Below are 17,703 nucleotides of genomic sequence, written 5' to 3'. Positions count from 1 at the left end.
TTTCGTTGTGGTCTCACCCACCTGTAAAGGGGTAGCTAAATCATACTGAAGTTATAGCTCACCGTGTAAGTTGTGTGACAGCAACAAATACCGTTAGTTTGGTAACGTTTTTAAAACAATGAGGAAGTCTGGTGGAAGAGGTCGTGGCCGGGGGCGTTCATTGTCAGCTGGTAATGAGGGTAGTGGTAGTGGTGGAGCATCAGGTGGTCGTGGGAAAAAAAATATTGCTCCTAAGTCTGGAGCTGTGGAGCCAGGTTCGTCGTCTGGCTACACAAGGCCTCAAACGCTCCCTTTTCTGGGAGTAGGAAAACCGCTTTTAAAGCCGGAGCAGCAAGAGCAAGTTTTGGCTTATCTTGCTGACTCAGCCTCTAGCTCTTTTGCCTCCTCTCGTGAAACTGGTAAAAGTAAAAGCAGCGCGTCGTTAGTGGATGTTCACGGTCAGGGACAAGTCGCTTCCTTGTCCTCTTCAGCAAAAACAACAACAGAGAAGAATGCAGCAGGCGACACAACGGGTTACTCCATGGAGCTCTTTACACATACCGTCCCTGGCTTAGAAAGTGAAGCAGTTAACAGTCCATGCCCATTACAAGTTGAATCTGACATGGAGTGCACTGATGCACAGCCACAGCCAGACTACTATGCTGGTCCTTTGACTCAGACCACAACATTGCCCTCGCAGGGTGCTGATCAAGAATCAGACCCTGATGAGACTATGTTGCCCCATCACGAACGCTATACCACCGACCGACACGGTGACACAGACGAAGTTGCACATGAGCTACAAGAAGAGGTAATAGATGACCCAGTTCTTGACCCCGATTGGCAGCCATTGGGGGAACAGGGTGCAGGCGGCAGCAGTTCTGAAGCGGAGGAGGAGGGGCCGCAGCAGGCATCAACATCGCAACAGGTTCCATCTGCCGGGCCCGTATCTTGCCCAAAACGCGTGGCAAAGTCAAAACCTGTTGGTGGACAGCGTGGCCATCCGGTTAAAGCTCAGTCTGCAATACCTGAAAAGGTATCCGATGCTAGAAAGAGTGCAGTCTGGCATTTTTTTAAACAACATCCAATTGATCAGCGCAAAGTCATCTGTCAAAAATGTTCAACTACCTTAAGCAGAGGGCAGAATCTGAAAAGTCTCAATACTAGTTGCATGCATAGACATTTAACCACCATGCATTTGCAAGCTTGGACTAACTACCAAACGTCCCTTAAGGTTGTAGCACCCTCGGCCAATGAAGCTAGTCATCAACGCAACATCCCTTCCGGCAGTGTAGGGCCACCATTTTCTGCACCACCTGCAGTATCTGTGCAGGTTTCTTTGCCAGGCCAAAGCAGTCAGGGTCAGGGAATCACCAGTTTCATAGTAGGAAACACTGCATCTAGGGCAGCGGTGGCAACAATACCATCTCCCACCGTCTCTCAGTCTGCCATGTCCACCGGCACCCCCGCTAGTTCCACGATCTCCAGCTCTCCAGTCCAGCTCACCCTACATGAGACTATGGTTAGAAAAAGGAAGTACTTAGCCTCGCATCCGCGTACACAGGGCTTGAACGCCCACATAGCTAGACTAATCTCGTTAGAGATGATGCCCTACCGGTTAGTTGAAAGCGAAGCTTTCAAAGCCCTGATGGACTACGCTGTACCACGCTACGAGCTACCCAGTCGACACTTTTTTTCCAGAAAAGCCATCCCAGCCCTCCACCAGCATGTTAAAGAGCGCATCGTCCATGCACTCAGGCAATCTGTGAGCACAAAGGTGCACCTGACAACAGATGCATGGACCAGTAGGCATGGCCAGGGACGTTACGTGTCCATCACGGCACACTGGGTAAATGTGGTGGATGCAGGGTCCACAGGGGACAGCAAGTTTGGGACAGTTCTGCCTAGCCCACGGTCTAGGAAACAGTTGGCTGTAGCCGTTCGCACCCCCTCCTCCTCCTCCTCATCCTCCTGCAGAAGCGAGACCTCGTCCACAGACCGCAGTCGCACAACCACTCCATCCGCAGCTGCCACTGTTGCACACCAGGTCTCCCATTATGGGGCAGCTACTGGCAAACGTCAGCAGGCTGTATTGGCTATGAAGTGTTTGGGCGACAACAGACACACCGCTGAAGTTCTGTCCGAGTTCTTGCAGAAAGAAACGCAGTCGTGGCTGGGCACTGTAGATCTTGAGGCAGGCAAGGTAGTGAGTGATAACGGAAGGAATTTCATGGCTGCCATCTCCCTTTCCCAACTGAAACACATTCCTTGCCTGGCTCACACCTTAAACCTGGTGGTGCAGTGCTTCCTGAAAAGTTATCCGGGGTTATCCGACCTGCTCCTCAAAGTGCGTGGACTTTGCTCACATATCCGCCGTTCGCCCGTACACTCCAGCCGTATGCAGACCTATCAGCGTTCTTTGAACCTTCCCCAGCATCGCCTAATCATAGACGTTGCAACAAGGTGGAACTCAACACTGCACATGCTTCAGAGACTGTGTGAACAGAGGCGGGCTGTTATGTTTTTGTGGGAGGATACACATACACGGGCAGGCAGTAGGATGGCAGACATGGAGTTGTCAGGTGTGCAGTGGTCGAAGATTCAAGACATGTGTCAAGTCCTTCAGTGTTTTGAGGAATGCACACGGCTGGTTAGTGCAGACAACGCCATAATAAGCATGAGCATCCCCCTAATGCGTCTGCTGATGCAAAGTTTGACGCACATAAAGGATCAGGCGTCTGCAGCTGAGGAAGAGGAAAGCCTTGATGACAGTCAGCCATTGTCTGGCCAGGGCAGTGTACAGGACGAGGTAGCGGGCGAACAGGAGGAGGAGGACGAGGAGGATGATGGGGATGATTATATTTTTAATGAGGAAGCTTTTCCGGGGCCAGTGGAAATTGTTGGCGCGGCAAGGCCGGGTTCTGGTTTTTGGAGGGACACAAGTGACGTGGATTTGCCTGAAACTGCCCCTCAACCAAGCACAACCACAGATTTGAGAACTGGAACTTTGGGCCACATGGCGGATTATGCCTTACGTATCCTCAAAAGGGACACACGCATAACAAAAATGATGAACGATGACGATTACTGGTTGGCCTGCCTCCTTGATCCTCGCTATAAAGGCAAATTGCAAAATATTATGCCACATGAGAACTTGGAACTAATATTAGCAACCAAACAATCAACTCTTATTGACCGTTTGCTTCTGGCATTCCCTGCACACAGCGCCCGTGATCGTTCTAACACGAGCTGCAGGGGCCAGCAGACCAGAGGTGTTAGAGGGGCAGAAATCAGAAGTGGCGTTGGCCAGAGGGGTTTTCTGACCAGGTTGTGGAGTGATTTTGCTATGACCGCAGACAGGACAGGTACTGCAGCATCAATTCAAAGTGACAGGAGACAACATTTGTCCAGTATGGTTACTAACTATTTTTCATCCCTTATCGACGTTCTCCCTCAACCGTCATTCCCATTTGATTACTGGGCATCAAAATTAGACACCTGGCCAGAATTGGCAGAATATGCATTGCAGGAGCTTGCTTGCCCGGCAGCTAGTGTCCTATCAGAAAGAGTATTCAGTGCTGCAGGTTCAATACTAACAGAAAAAAGGACTCGTCTGGCTACCCAAAATGTAGATGATCTAACCTTCATTAAAATGAACCACAACTGGATTTCGAAATCTTTTGCCCCACCTTGCCCGGCTGACACCTAGCTTTCCTATGTAAAGGTCTTGCCTGTGGACTATTCTGAACGACTTTTCCAATCTCGTAATTTGCAGCACCTGATTGTCCAGCATCCGACATGTTAACACCTCCCTAAATGGCCAAAGTCCCCACACGGGGCCGTGGTATCGCCACTTGGCGCCAGCACCCGTGAGAGTACTGTTTGTCTGAAGAGGTGGGTGTGCCCGCTTTTGGTCGACGGCACTGCCACTAGGTCCCTCATAGTACAATAAAGTGTCTGGCGGTGGTGGTGCGCACCCAACGTCAGACACACCGTTGTAATATGAGGGGCCCTGGGCCTGTACCGCCGGCCACAAACAGTCCCCCCCCAGGTCAAACAGTGCTCTACGACTTGCAAAATTTTCTCTCACAGCTCCACCAATGTTTAGTCTATGCGCTGACATCCTTCAATGCCTGGCACTGTCAATACCATTGTATTGACATTTTTCTTATGTTAGGCCTTCGAAGCCTGTCTGCGGTCACTCCTTCCACTAGGCCTCCACTGACCTGTCTACTGCTGCCCGTGTTCCCCTGGAACCAATTTTAAATTGCCTACAGCCCAATTTTTGTTATGTTAGGCCTTCGAAGCCTGTCTGCGGCCCGTTCTTTCCACTACTACTACACTGACCTGGCTACTGCCGCCCGTGTTCCCCTGGAACCAATTTTAAATTGCCTACAGCCAGCCCAATTTATTATGTTAGGGCTTCGAAGCCTGTCTGCGGTCCCTCCTTCCACTAGGCCTCCACTGACCTGTCTACTGCTGCCCGTGTTCCCCTGGAACCAATTTTAAATTGCCTACAGCCAGCCCAATTTATTATGTTAGGGCTTCGAAGCCTGTCTGCGGTCCCTCCTTCCACTAGGCCTCCACTGACCTGTCTACTGCTGTCCGTGTTCCCCTGGAACCAATTTTAAATTGCCTACAGCCAGCCCAATTTATTATGTTAGGGCTTCGAAGCCTGTCTGCGGTCCCTCCTTCCACTAGGCCTCCACTGACCTGTCTACTGCCGCCCGTGTTCCCCTGGAACCAATTTTAAATTGCCTACAGGCCAATTTTTGTTATGTTAGGCCTTCGAAGCCTGTCTGCGGCCCGTTCTTTCCACTACTACTACACTGACCTGGCTACTGCCGCCCGTGTTCCCCTGGAACCAATTTTAAATTGCCTACAGCCAGCCCAATTTATTATGTTAGGGCTTCGAAGCCTGTCTGCGGTCCCTCCTTCCACTAGGCCTCCACTGACCTGTCTACTGCTGCCCGTGTTCCCCTGGAACCAATTTTAAATTGCCTACAGCCAGCCCAATTTATTATGTTAGGGCTTCGAAGCCTGTCTGCGGTCCCTCCTTCCACTAGGCCTCCACTGACCTGTCTACTGCCGGCCGTGTTCCCCTGGAACCAATTTTAAATTGCCTACAGCCCAATTTTTGTTATGTTAGGCCTTCGAAGCCTGTCTGCGGCCCGTTCTTTCCACTACTACTACACTGACCTGGCTACTGCCGCCCGTGTTCCCCTGGAACCAATTTTAAATTGCCTACAGCCAGCCCAATTTATTATGTTAGGGCTTCGAAGCCTGTCTGCGGTCCCTCCTTCCACTAGGCCTCCACTGACCTGTCTACTGCTGCCCGTGTTCCCCTGGAACCAATTTTAAATTGCCTACAGCCAGACCAATTTATTATGTTAGGGCTTCGAAGCCTGCCTGCGGTCCCTCCTTCCACTAGGCCTCCACTGACCTGTCTACTGCTGCCCGTGTTCCCCTGGAACCAATTTTAAATTGCCTACAGCCAGCCCAATTTATTATGTTAGGGCTTCGAAGCCTGTCTGCGGTCCCTCCTTCCACTAGGCCTCCACTGACCTGTCTACTGCCGCCCATGTTCCCCTGGAACCAATTTTAAATTGCCTACAGCCAGCCCAATTTATTATGTTAGGGCTTCGAAGCCTGTCTGCGGTCCCTCCTTCCACTCGGCCTCCACTGACCTGTCTACTGCTGCCCGTGTTCCCCTTGAACCAATTTTAAATTGCCTACAGCCAGCCCAATTTATTATGTTAGGGCTTCGAAGCCTGTCTGCGGTCACTCCTTCCACTAGGCCTCCACTGACCTGTCTATTGCTGCCCGTGTTCCCCTGGAACCAATTTTAAATTGCCTACAGCCAGCCCAATTTATTATGTTAGGGCTTCGAAGCCTGTCTGCGGTCCCTCCTTCCACTAGGCCTCCACTGACCTGTCTACTGCCGCCCGTGTTCCCCTGGAACCAATTTTAAATTGCCTACAGCCAGCCCAATTTATTATGTTAGGGCTTCGAAGCCTGTCTGCGGTCCCTCCTTCCACTAGGCCTCCACTGACCTGTCTACTGCTGCCCGTGTTCCCCTGGAACCAATTTTAAATTGCCTACAGCCAGCCCAATTTATTATGTTAGGGCTTCGAAGCCTGTCTGCGGTCCCTCCTTCCACTAGGCCTCCACTGACCTGTCTACTGCTGCCCGTGTTCCCCTGGAACCAATTTTAAATTGCCTACAGCCCAATTTTTGTTATGTTAGACCTTTGAAGCCTGTCTGCGGCCCGTTCTTTCCACTACTACTACAGTGACCTGGCTACTGCCGCCCGTGTTCCCCTGGAACCAATTTAAAATTGCCGACAGCAAGCCCAATTTATTATGTTAGGCCTTCGAAGCCTGTCTGCGGTCCCTCCTTCCACTAGGCCTCCACTGACCTGTCTACTGCTGTCCGTGTTCCCCTGGAACCAATTGTAAATTGCCTACATCCCAATTTTTGTTATGTTAGGCCTTCGAAGCCTGTCTGCGGCCCGTTCTTTCCACTACTACTACACAGACCAGGCCACTGCTGCCCGTGTTCCCCTGGAACCAATTTTAAATTGCCTACAGCCAGCCCAATTTATTATGTTAGGCCTTCGAAGCCTGTCTGCGGTCACTCCTTCCACTAGGCCTCCACTGACCTGTCTACTGCTGCCCGTGTACCCCTTGAACCAACATCAGAAAATATAAAAATAAGTATTTTGCTTATAAAAAAGAAAATACTGGAGAGATATCAAATGCAGACATTTTAACATTAAAAACAAACACATACAACAAAAATCTGGTACAGTACTAAAAATGGCCACCAGCTACAATAACTTTCTCCTGCAAGTAGTTAACTGAAAGTTTTTTTCAATTTAAAACACAGATATGGCATCCACCGAGTGTTGTCCTGTCGCGTCTTCTTTATATTATTGCCAAGAAGATGCAAAACAATGAAAATAATAAAATCATTATTTACCAAAAAAATAGAGTAAGTCAAAACCACATTGCAAATAAACATTCATTACAAATAAAGAAGCAGGGCGCGTCCGAGGGTGAGTATATACCTAATAAGAATATAATCACCCTCGGACGCGCCCTGCTTCTTTCCGACAGCCTTCCTTCCTAAGAATCAGCCCTTCCGTGGTGTAGAGAGAGGGTGTGTTACACTCCAAGGTGTTCCCCAGGTTGCCTTTCCTGAGCTTCGATCTTCATGCTCTCGTTTAGTAGTTGTCGGAAAGTAGGCTGCATTAGGCCTACAAATTGGGTATGGGGTGGAGAGAGATGGTGTGTTACACTCCAAGGTGTTCCCCAGGTTTCCTTGCCATTGCTTCGGTCTTCCGACTCTCGTTTAGTAGTTGTACAAAACTACACTGCATTAGGCCTACAAAATGGGTATCGGGTGGAGAGAGATGGTGTGTTACACTCCAAGGTGTTCCCCAGGTTTCCTTGCCATTGCTTCGGTCTTCAGACTCTCGTTTAGTAGTTGTAGAAAACTACACTGCATTAGGCCTACAAAATGGGTATCGGGTGGAGAGAGATGGTGTGTTACACTCCAAGGTGTTCCCCAGGTTTCCTTGCCATTGCTTCGGTCTTCCGACTCTCGTTTAGTAGTTGTACAAAACTACACTGCATTAGGCCTACAAAATGGGTATCGGGTGGAGAGAGATGGTGTGTTACACTCCAAGGTGTTCCCCAGGTTTCCTTGCCATTGCTTCGGTCTTCCGACTCTCGTTCAGTAGTTGTAGAAAACTACACTGCATTAGGCCTACAAAATGGGTATCGGGTGGAGAGAGATGGTGTGTTCCACTCCAAGGTGTTCTCCAGGTTGCCTTTCCAGAGCTTCGATCTTAATGCTCTCGTTTAGTAGTTGTTGGAAACTACACTGCATTAGGCCTCCAAATTGGCTATGGGGTGGAGAGAGATGGTGTGTTACACTCCAAGGTGTTCTCCAGGTTTCCTCGCCATTGCTTCGATCTTCCGACTCTCGTTTAGTAGTTGTAGAAAACTACACTGCATTAGGCCTACAAAATGGGTATCGGGTGGAGAGAGATGGTGTGTTACACTCCAAGGTGTTCCCCAGGTTTCCTTGCCATTGCTTCGGTCTTCCGACTCTCGTTTAGTAGTTGTAGAAAACTACACTGCATTAGGCCTACAAAATGGGTATGGGGTGGAGAGAGATGGTGTGTTCAACTCCAAGGTGTTCTCCAGGTTGCCTTTCCTGAGCTTCTATCTTCAGGCTCTCGTTAAATTGTGGTTAAATGGAACAACTGCATTTGGCGTACTAGTTGGTTTGGGGCCTACTAACAGTGTCTGCCGCTCCTTGCTGTTCTCCTGGTTTCCTGTCCTGAAATTCCGTTTTCAGGCGCTCGTTAAGTAGTTGTTAATGTTAGACTGCATTTGGCCTACTAGTTGGGTTGGGGCCTACTATCGGTGTCTGCCACTCCTTGCTGTTCTCCTCCACTGAACAAAGCTGTGCCGCCTGTTTACTACGGTTGCCAATTTTGAACTGCATTTCGACTACTTACTGATTTGGGCCTACTCTCTGTGTCAGCCTCTCATTCCAGTTGTCCTCCACTGCAATGCCCCCTGGTTATTCCTGTGTTACCAATTTTGAACTGCATTTAGCCAACTTTATTCTTTGGGCCTATATCTGTGTTTCCTCCTCATCCAGCCCATTGCCCAGCCAGTGATAGATGAGTCTGCTGGTACATTGACCCATAACGCAACATTCCCCGTGCACGCTACACAACAACATTGTGACCCTGCTGAAAGTCAGGTTGCTCTTCCCGCATACCATACCACCTTACACGGGGACAAAGAGGAAGGTGCAGATGAAAGTGCAGGTTCCTTCATCAGGTGGGGGGAGGAATACTAGTTGGCGACGTCACTGGCACAGGGCCTCTCATAGTACGCAAAAGTGTTGCTGCCGGTGGGAGGCGCCCCCGCCGTGCAAACACACCGCTGTACTTTGAGGGACCCTGTGCCAGTGCCAATGCCAACGAGTGGGCCCCCCCTGCTTGCTCAGGTTCACAGCACTTGCAAAGTTGAAATACTTACCTCTCCCTGCTCCACTGCCGTGACGTGGTCCAGATTTCCTGGGCCCACTAATTACTTGAACCAGCCCTACCCACCATAACTTTAGCCAAATGACCCCCAATTTCAAATGCCTTCCAATTATTATGAGGTAAATTACGCTTGACAAGCTTCATTAAGAAGAATGGATGGTTTTGACATTAAAATGGGCACTCTAGGTGTTTTCCTGGCCCCCACTCACTGCCGACTATGCTGCCCCATTGACTTGCATTGGGTTTCGTGTTTCGGTCGATCCCGACTTTACGTCATAATCGGCCGATTTCACTCGACCCGACTTTTGAGATAGTCGGGTTTCGCGAAACCCGGCTCGACTCTAAAAAGGTCAAGGTCGCTCAACTCTACTGATGACTACTACTGTCATCAGCGTCTCCTGCTCTTGCTGATAGCAGCAAGAGCAGGCGACGCTGATGAGACTATTCTCTGTGCATAGTAAAAAATATATCAGTGAGCTATATAATTAGTGCAGTTTGTTTGTGTAGCTTACGGTACATGTATTTATTTAATAAATACATAAATAAAGTAAAAAAATGTGTGGGGGCCCTTCTTATTTTTAATACCCAGCTGATGGAAAGCAGACAGCTGGGGGCTAGTGTTATTATTCTGGGAAGAGGTCAATATCCATGAAGCTTCCCAGGCTATTAATATCAACTCACAGCTGTTTGTCAGCTCTTCCCACTTTCCTTGATGCTTTGGCAAATAGGGTAATGGCTTTGGGGTTGATGTCAGCTGTGTAATGAATGCTGACATCAAGCCCAGGGGTTAGTAATGGAGAGGTATCTATCAGAAAGAAAGAACTATGCTCTGTGTGTGTTTATTGCTTTTACTATGGGGTTAGTAATGCGGGTGTCTTATTGAATCCTCTCCATTACTAACAATTGGGCTTGATGTCAGAAGGGCAAATAGGAAGAGCCAGGCAAAGCACCAGAATTGGTCCATCTAATGGATACGTCTTTTCTGGGGCTGCAGCAGGCTGCTATTTTTAGACTGGGGAGGGCCAAATATCCATGGACCTTCCCAGTCTGAGAATACCAGCCCTCATTTGTCTGCTTTACCTTGTCTGGTTATCATAAAATAGGGGGGACTCCACGCTGGCTATTTAAATAATTAATTTAAATCATTAGAAAAACAGCATTGGGGCCCCTCTATTTTTGATAACCAGCCAAAATAAAGCAGATAGCTGAGGACTGCAGCTGTCCGCTTTACCTGCACTTGTTATAAAAAATAGAGGGGACCCCACGTGGCTTATTTATTAATTTTTTTAACATACTGCGCTGGACAATCACAGCCTTGCCAAATCTTGGCATGGCTGTGATGGAGCTGGAAGGACCCACACCAGAAAAGCTTGTTGATTCACTGTACTGCAGCCTTTCAACAAGCTTTATTTGGGCCGCTGAACAGTAACAAAGACATCCGGGAGAAGCCCATGTTTGGGGTCTGTGCAGTTCTGGTACTTTCCCCGAACTTTACTGTTCTGGTTCGCTCATCCCTAATCACTACACCATGCTGACCTTTTCCTCCTTAATTTCTGCTACATCATGATTCCTCCCTGAAACATTATTGTTCTAATATTGCAATATTGTGTTTCCAACTCTGTTATATCATTGTTCTACTACCAGTACTCAGACTCCACTGTACCAGCTACATTGCTCATCGCTTTACTAGCTTTGCTACATCAGTTATTCCTCAGTCAAATCTGCTACATAAGCAATAGCTGTTCCAGCTCTGCCACATCAATATAATCACTATTCCAGTACTGCTACAACAATTATAACTTTTCTATTTCTGCTAATTTAGTTACGACGGTCACAGCTCTGCTTAATCTGTTGTCTCTGTTCCAACTCTGCTACATCAGTTGCCATTTTTTTAGCTCTGCTGCAATAGTAGTCACTGTCCTAGTCTGGACTATATCAGTTGAAGGGAACCTGTCACCTCGAAAAATGTTATTTACCTGCAGATGTAGACTTAATGCTGCCCGGACGCCTTCCTGAAAGTACTAATAAATTAATTTTATTTCTCCTGGGAGCCAAATACTTTCAGTCATGGGAGCATGTACGGAGCGGCTACAGTCAGCACTCATAGCACCACTCTCTATTAGCAGCGGCCCTTTGATTGACAGCTCCTTCTGCACTGATGCAATGCAGATACAGCTGTCAATCAAAGTGCTGGAGCATATGTACAGCCTCACGGTATAGCAAAAGGTGACAATAGGCGCTCTGTGCACGCTCCCATAAGTAAAGGTTTTTTGAGGTGAAAGTTTCCCTTCAATGCAGATTTAGCCTCTCAGCATCAGCCATTGTGGATCCAGCTCTACAATATTATTCATCGCTGTTCCAGCTCTACTATATTATTCATTGCTGTTCCAGCTCTACTGCATTATTTATTGTTGTTCCAGCTCTACTATATTATTCATTGCTGTTCCAGCTCTAGTGCATTATTCATTGCTGTTCCAGCTCTACTGCACTATTCATTGCTGTTCCAGCTCTACTGCATTATTCATCGCTGTTCCAGCTCTACTGCATTATTCATCGCTGTTCCAGCTCTACTGCATTATTCATTGCTGTCCAGCTCTACTATATTATTCATGGCTGTTCCAGCTCTACTGCATTATTCATTGCTGTTCCAGCTCTACTATATTATTCATTGCTGTTCCAGCTCTACTATATTATTCATTGCTGTTCCAGCTCTACTGCATTATTCATTGCTGTTCCAGCTCTACTGCATTATTCATCGCTGTTCCAGCTCTACTGCATTATTCATTGCTGTTCCAGCTCTACTATATTATTCATTGCTGTTCCAGCTCTACTGCATTATTCATTGCTGTTCCAGCTCTACTGCATTATTCATCGCTGTTCCAGCTCTACTGCATTATTCATTGCTGTTCCAGCTCTACTATATTACTCATTGCTGTTCCAGCTCTACTGCATTATTCATTGCTGTTCCAGCTCTACTATATTATTCATTGCTGTTCCAGCTCTAGTGCATTATGCATTGCTGTTCCAGCTCTACTATAATATTCATTGCTGTTCCAGCTCTACTGCATTATTCATTGCTGTTGCAGCTCTACTATATTATTCATTGCTGTTCCAGCTCCACTGCATTATTCATTGCTGTTCCAGCTCTACTGCATTATTCATTGCTGTTCCAGCTCTACTGCATTATTCATTGCTGTTCCAGCTCTACTGCATTATTCATTGCTGTTCCAGCTCTAGTGCATTATTCATTGCTGTTACAGCTCTACTATATTATTCATTGCTGTTTGAGCTCTACTATAATATTCATTGCTGTTCCAGCTCTACTGCATTATTCATTGCTGTTCCAGCTCTACTATATTATTCATTGCTGTTCCAGCTCTACTATATTATTCATTGCTGTTCCAGCTCTACTGCATTATTCATTGCTGTTCCAGCTCCACTGCATTATTCATTGCTGTTCCAGCTCTACTGCATTATTCATTGCTGTTCCAGCTCTACTATATTATTCATTGCTGTTCCAGCTCTACTATATTATTCATTGCTGTTCCAGCTCTACTATATTATTCATTGCTGTTCCAGCTCTACTGCATTATTCATTGCTGTTCCAGCTCTACTGCATTATTCATTGCTGTTCCAGCTCTACTGCATTATTCATTGCTGTTCCAGCTCCACTACATTATTCATTGCTGTTCCAGCTCTACTATATTATTCATTGCTGTTCCAGCTCTAGTGCATTATTCATTGCTGTTCCAGCTCTACTGCATTATTCATTGCTGTTCCAGCTCTACTATATTATTCATTGTTGTTCCAACTCTACTGCATTATTCATCGCTGTTGTTAGAATCTGTTTTGTTTTGACCATCCGCCATCTTGTTGTGGTTTTCTGGCTGCTGGTCTTTTTCCCCTGTTGCTGGGTTGTCTTGGTCAGGTGATTGTATCACCTTTTATTACCCAGCACCTGCCTCCCATTCCTTGCTGGACAACAGTGTTAATCCGCTAGAGTTTTGGCTAGGTACTTAGACAGCTTTCTGTGTTTGCTATTTTGCAGTTCTGGGATCTCTGGTTCTGCTATCTTTTGTTTTTGTTTTCAATTTGTTTCTGCAGCCTTCTCTGTGTTTCCTATTAGGAGGTGACCTGTTTTTTGTACCCTTTTAGGGACCTCCTTCTCCTTATCTATAGGTCTTTGCTGAGTTTAGACTAGGATCGTCGCTGGGTCTATTCGCAAGGAATGGGTCGCCCACTCCATCATACGGTCTCAGCCTAGTCTTAGTGCAGGGTCAGCTTTCCCCCTTCTCTCCTAGTTCTGTGCTGCAGTTTTTATAACAGCTGTTCCAGTTCTATTACATTATTCATTGCTGTTCCAACTCTACCACATTATTCATTGCTGTTGCAGCTCCACTATAATATTCATTGCTGTTCCCGCTCTACTGCATTATTCATTGCTGTTCCAGCTCTACCACATTATTCATTGCTGTTCCAGCTTCACTATAATATTCATTGCTGTTCCAGCTCTACATTATTCACCACTGTTCCAGCAATACTATATTATTCATTGCTGTTCCAGCTCTAATATATTATTCATTGTTGTTCGAGCTCTACTATATTATTCATTGCTGTTCCAGCTCTACTATATTATTCATCGCTGTTCCAGCTCTACATTATTCACCACTGTTCCAGCTCTACTGTATTATTCATTGCTGTTCCAGCAATACTATATTATTCATTGCTGTTCGAGCTCTACATTATTCACCACTGTTCCAGCTCTGCTACTCCAATGTAGCCTCTCCTCTATAGCCTGTTAATTATTTGACACTGTTTCACTTTTGCTCAGCCATCCTACACTGACCATGTTGCTCAAGAACTGCTTATCCAAACTTCCATGATTCAACTCACCAGGCGAGACATAACAGTATGAACAACATAAAAAGGATTTAATGATCACTAATTGTGATGCACTTGGTAAAGCAAAGATAAAGTAACCTTCATCACAGAAAACTAGAAGACCAAGGAACTGATGGTGGCTGCTTATTGGAAGATGGCCAGGATATGAGGCAAGAAACAAGAAACAATACTTGTGTTTGCTGGTGGAGTTATGAAAATATTACAGCCACGAAGGAAAATAAATAAGTGGATCTTTAGCTAAAACAAGCTAAACAGTCCACAAATAATCTGGCAAAGGGCTCATTCAGATATCAGTTTTTCTCATATGAGTCCTAAACGCGTTGATAACACTTATACCTATAATAGTCTATGGGGTAGTTTACATGTTTAATTTTTTCCTTGGACCGAGTCATCTGCTCAAGAGTACAAAGACTTGCTTGATATTCATCGAAGAGTCGAATCAAACTTGTCAATGCAAGTTTATGGGTCAGAGAAAAGATCAGATAGAACTTGATGAGAGAAATTTCTCCATTTTTTCATATCTAAGAAAAACTGATGAAATTCTGACAAAATTAATGGTAAGAACTGACACTGTCCATACTCTGATGACATTCTGATCAAAAACATTGATGAAACTTGGCCCGTTTTTTGAGCAGTAGCTCTGAAGTTTTATCTCCCATGGGTGGGAAGTTCTCCTTATGTGATGTAGCTCTGTCCTGAGGAGCTGCACAGAAAAAAATCAAACGTTTCCAATTGTGTTAATTCCGCTAGAATGCAAATGAATTCTTCAGAAAAAAAGTGGTCTCCCTAGTGCTACCAAGACTTGCAATGTGACTAATGATATATCCCAAACTATTGTGTCCCCACCCACAGACAGCTCTGCAGTGAATGCAAAGCAGTGTATTGGTTGGCTGGAAGAGCAGCCTTGATGGTGTGGGGGGGAATATTTCACCAACAGCTGACCAAGAGAGTCTTGTAGGCCTGGTACTGTAGGTCAGCCATTAACTTATAGAGTAGCTACCTTGAATAGGTGGCACTAGAGAAGTTTCCTCCCTTCTGGATCAGAGCTATTTTTCACACACCTCTTTATCTACAAGCATTGTTTTTAGAGATGACTGAAAGAATTGAAATTCAAATTTGCCGCTTTCGACAAATTTTTCCCCAAAATTTCATTCACAGCAAATTGATTTACAACAGTGCAAAGCCTCCACAAATCAGTATTTGGTAAGTATTTTGCATCAGTGTTTGAATGTCAAAGCTATGAGTGGAATTTACGGAGAAAAACTATAATTGAAATGTTGACACCTGTTGTATCGGAGATGCTACGGGTTTTGGCATAAAAATACAAGTGAAAAACTGATGGAAAAATACTGACATATGAATGAGGCTTTAGCAATGTCAATGTGAGCTCTGTTGTAACCAAACAGCCAATTTAATAATAGCGTAATGACAGATTTTTCTTGTTTTTGTAAATTTAAAAACTGTCCAAAAATTATCCCTTTTGCCATTTGTGATCAGGCAGACTTTTCAGTCCACAACCTTAACTTAAACTGATGGTGTCATTGTCAGAGGTAACATCATTCTTTTGTGACTGAGATAAGTGATATACCATACTGTATATTCCATAATTCCCTCAAATTGCTCCCCACTAATAAGCTTACTGGAGGCAGAGGAGGGCAATTGTCATCTTTGTTTGGTAGTACTACTGCCTGTACGCTTGGTGCCATTGGTGGTGATAGTGCTTCTGCTGCTAGAAGCTCCCACATTCTTAGCTATGGTAATGTTTTTTTTCCCCTCTACATTATCCCACCCATTGCTACTTTTTCTTTCACCATATATTTTGTACAACTCTATAATTAACGTTTGACAATCTTTTCAACCCCAATTATTCAACCCTTGCCCAAAAAAAACCATAACAAGAAATGATAGGTAGGTAGGAGGATTGAAATCTGAATTAGGGTGTCAAACTGACAATCATTCCAGAACTGGGAAACAGAAGCGTGAATATTTTTGCATTTTTAACCATCATGATTTTTATATTTTTGATATTGTTAATAAGTGTTTTGAAGTTTTATCTAACTTCAAGTCAGTGGAGATATACATTGAATTATAGGTCTCTGTGGTTCTTTAGGGTGACTCCCATCTCCATCACCTACGTAAATCGACAGCAAAGAGAATACAACGCACCAGATTTGCTCCCCAAAAATTACTTGTGCAATCAATGCAATCAATTAGGGATTAGCCTTGTTTCGGTTACCGTAGACCTTTGTAGACCAAATAAAATTTGCTGTGATTTTTAGGATTGGATAAGGTTATTTTTCGGTAGCCTTTGATCATCTATTAGGTGAGACGGGCTTTTGTTCGGTTGATTAAGCACTTCAGAGTTCTTGTTTCTTTATTTAATGGGGATCGGGTAATTTGTAGTATAATAGTGGAGAACATTCCAGAAGTGAATGGTGTATAAGAAAACATGCATTATATCTGCATCAGATGAAAAGCAGCATAGCAATGTAATGCACGTAATGTCAGTCTGAGGACTATGCTAGTCATAGAACAGGGATCCTTACTGGATTATCCTTATATCATCCAAGGTACGGTATTCTAATAGCTACACAAAAGTGTTGACCTTCCATTTCTGTGCAATTATAATACTTTATGTTGCAAGGAACATATGTTCATCAACTTTGACCTTCTGGACGTGAACATTATAAAAGTTTTCACATTGTGTGTAAACGTAATAATGGATGCCAGATGTGAACTTCTAAGCTAGATCAGGTCATCCATATTCAATGACAAACCTACGTGGGATTCGTACAACGTCACACCTTTCGATAACTGCATATTCAAGTCTGAATGGTATGATGTCAAAGGGTCCATAGAGCTGAGAAATGGAGGATTTTTTTATGAGATTCTTCCACATTGCGGTCTAGTGATGGAGAGCGAATAGTGAAAATGGGAAGGAGCGCACTAATATATAATGTCACAGTCACCATCCAGGGGTGCAATACATAGTCTACATATAGAACATGACAAAGGCAAAGAGAAAGAGTAGACTAAAACTAGTATGCACAACCCAAAATATAGAGACAATAAGTAATATCATAAAGCAAAACACCTTTATTAAACACCTCAAAAAACATGTTAAAAACATTTAAAATCAAATGAACAAATCCCTATGCCCACCATATCCCATAATAAATGACAATCCCATAATACAACAGGAAACAGTAATATCCTACCCTAGATACACCTAATAACATATACTCTCCTGCAGAAATGTGCCTGTACCGGCCGCAAAGGACTCGACCACAATATGTCAGTATCCACTACTAATAGCCAAAAAGTAAAACATGCATGCAATACATAGTCCTGAGATTGAAATATGGTAGCATGCTATATAGCAGCCGTAGATACAACGTGTCCTGCGTCAGTCATAGTATATGGAGATGCAGCAATGTCAAAAGGTGCAAGGCACCACAAGGGTTAAACACACATAGGACCAGGGAAATGGAGCCCCAAAAATGGCCCTGAGGTAGAAGAGGGATAAGGTGGGAGCACACCCTACGCGTATCGCTGCCGCTGCAGCTTCGTCAGGGGAAGTGAAGCTAAAGGTGCAACAGTGTGTGCTTAAATATAGAATCCAATCAAGTAAATTGCATACCTGGTGTGGGAGAGAAAGAGAGGTAGAAGCTGGAAGACGCCGGCTACGCCATGACAACATGAACACAAACATGGTGAGCAGCGATCCTAGAGCGTCCGAAGGGTCACATGCG

This window comes from Ranitomeya imitator, chromosome 5 (assembly GCF_032444005.1).
Source record: "Ranitomeya imitator isolate aRanImi1 chromosome 5, aRanImi1.pri, whole genome shotgun sequence".
NCBI lineage: Eukaryota > Metazoa > Chordata > Amphibia > Anura > Dendrobatidae > Ranitomeya > Ranitomeya imitator.
This window is presented reverse-complemented; position numbering follows the sequence as displayed.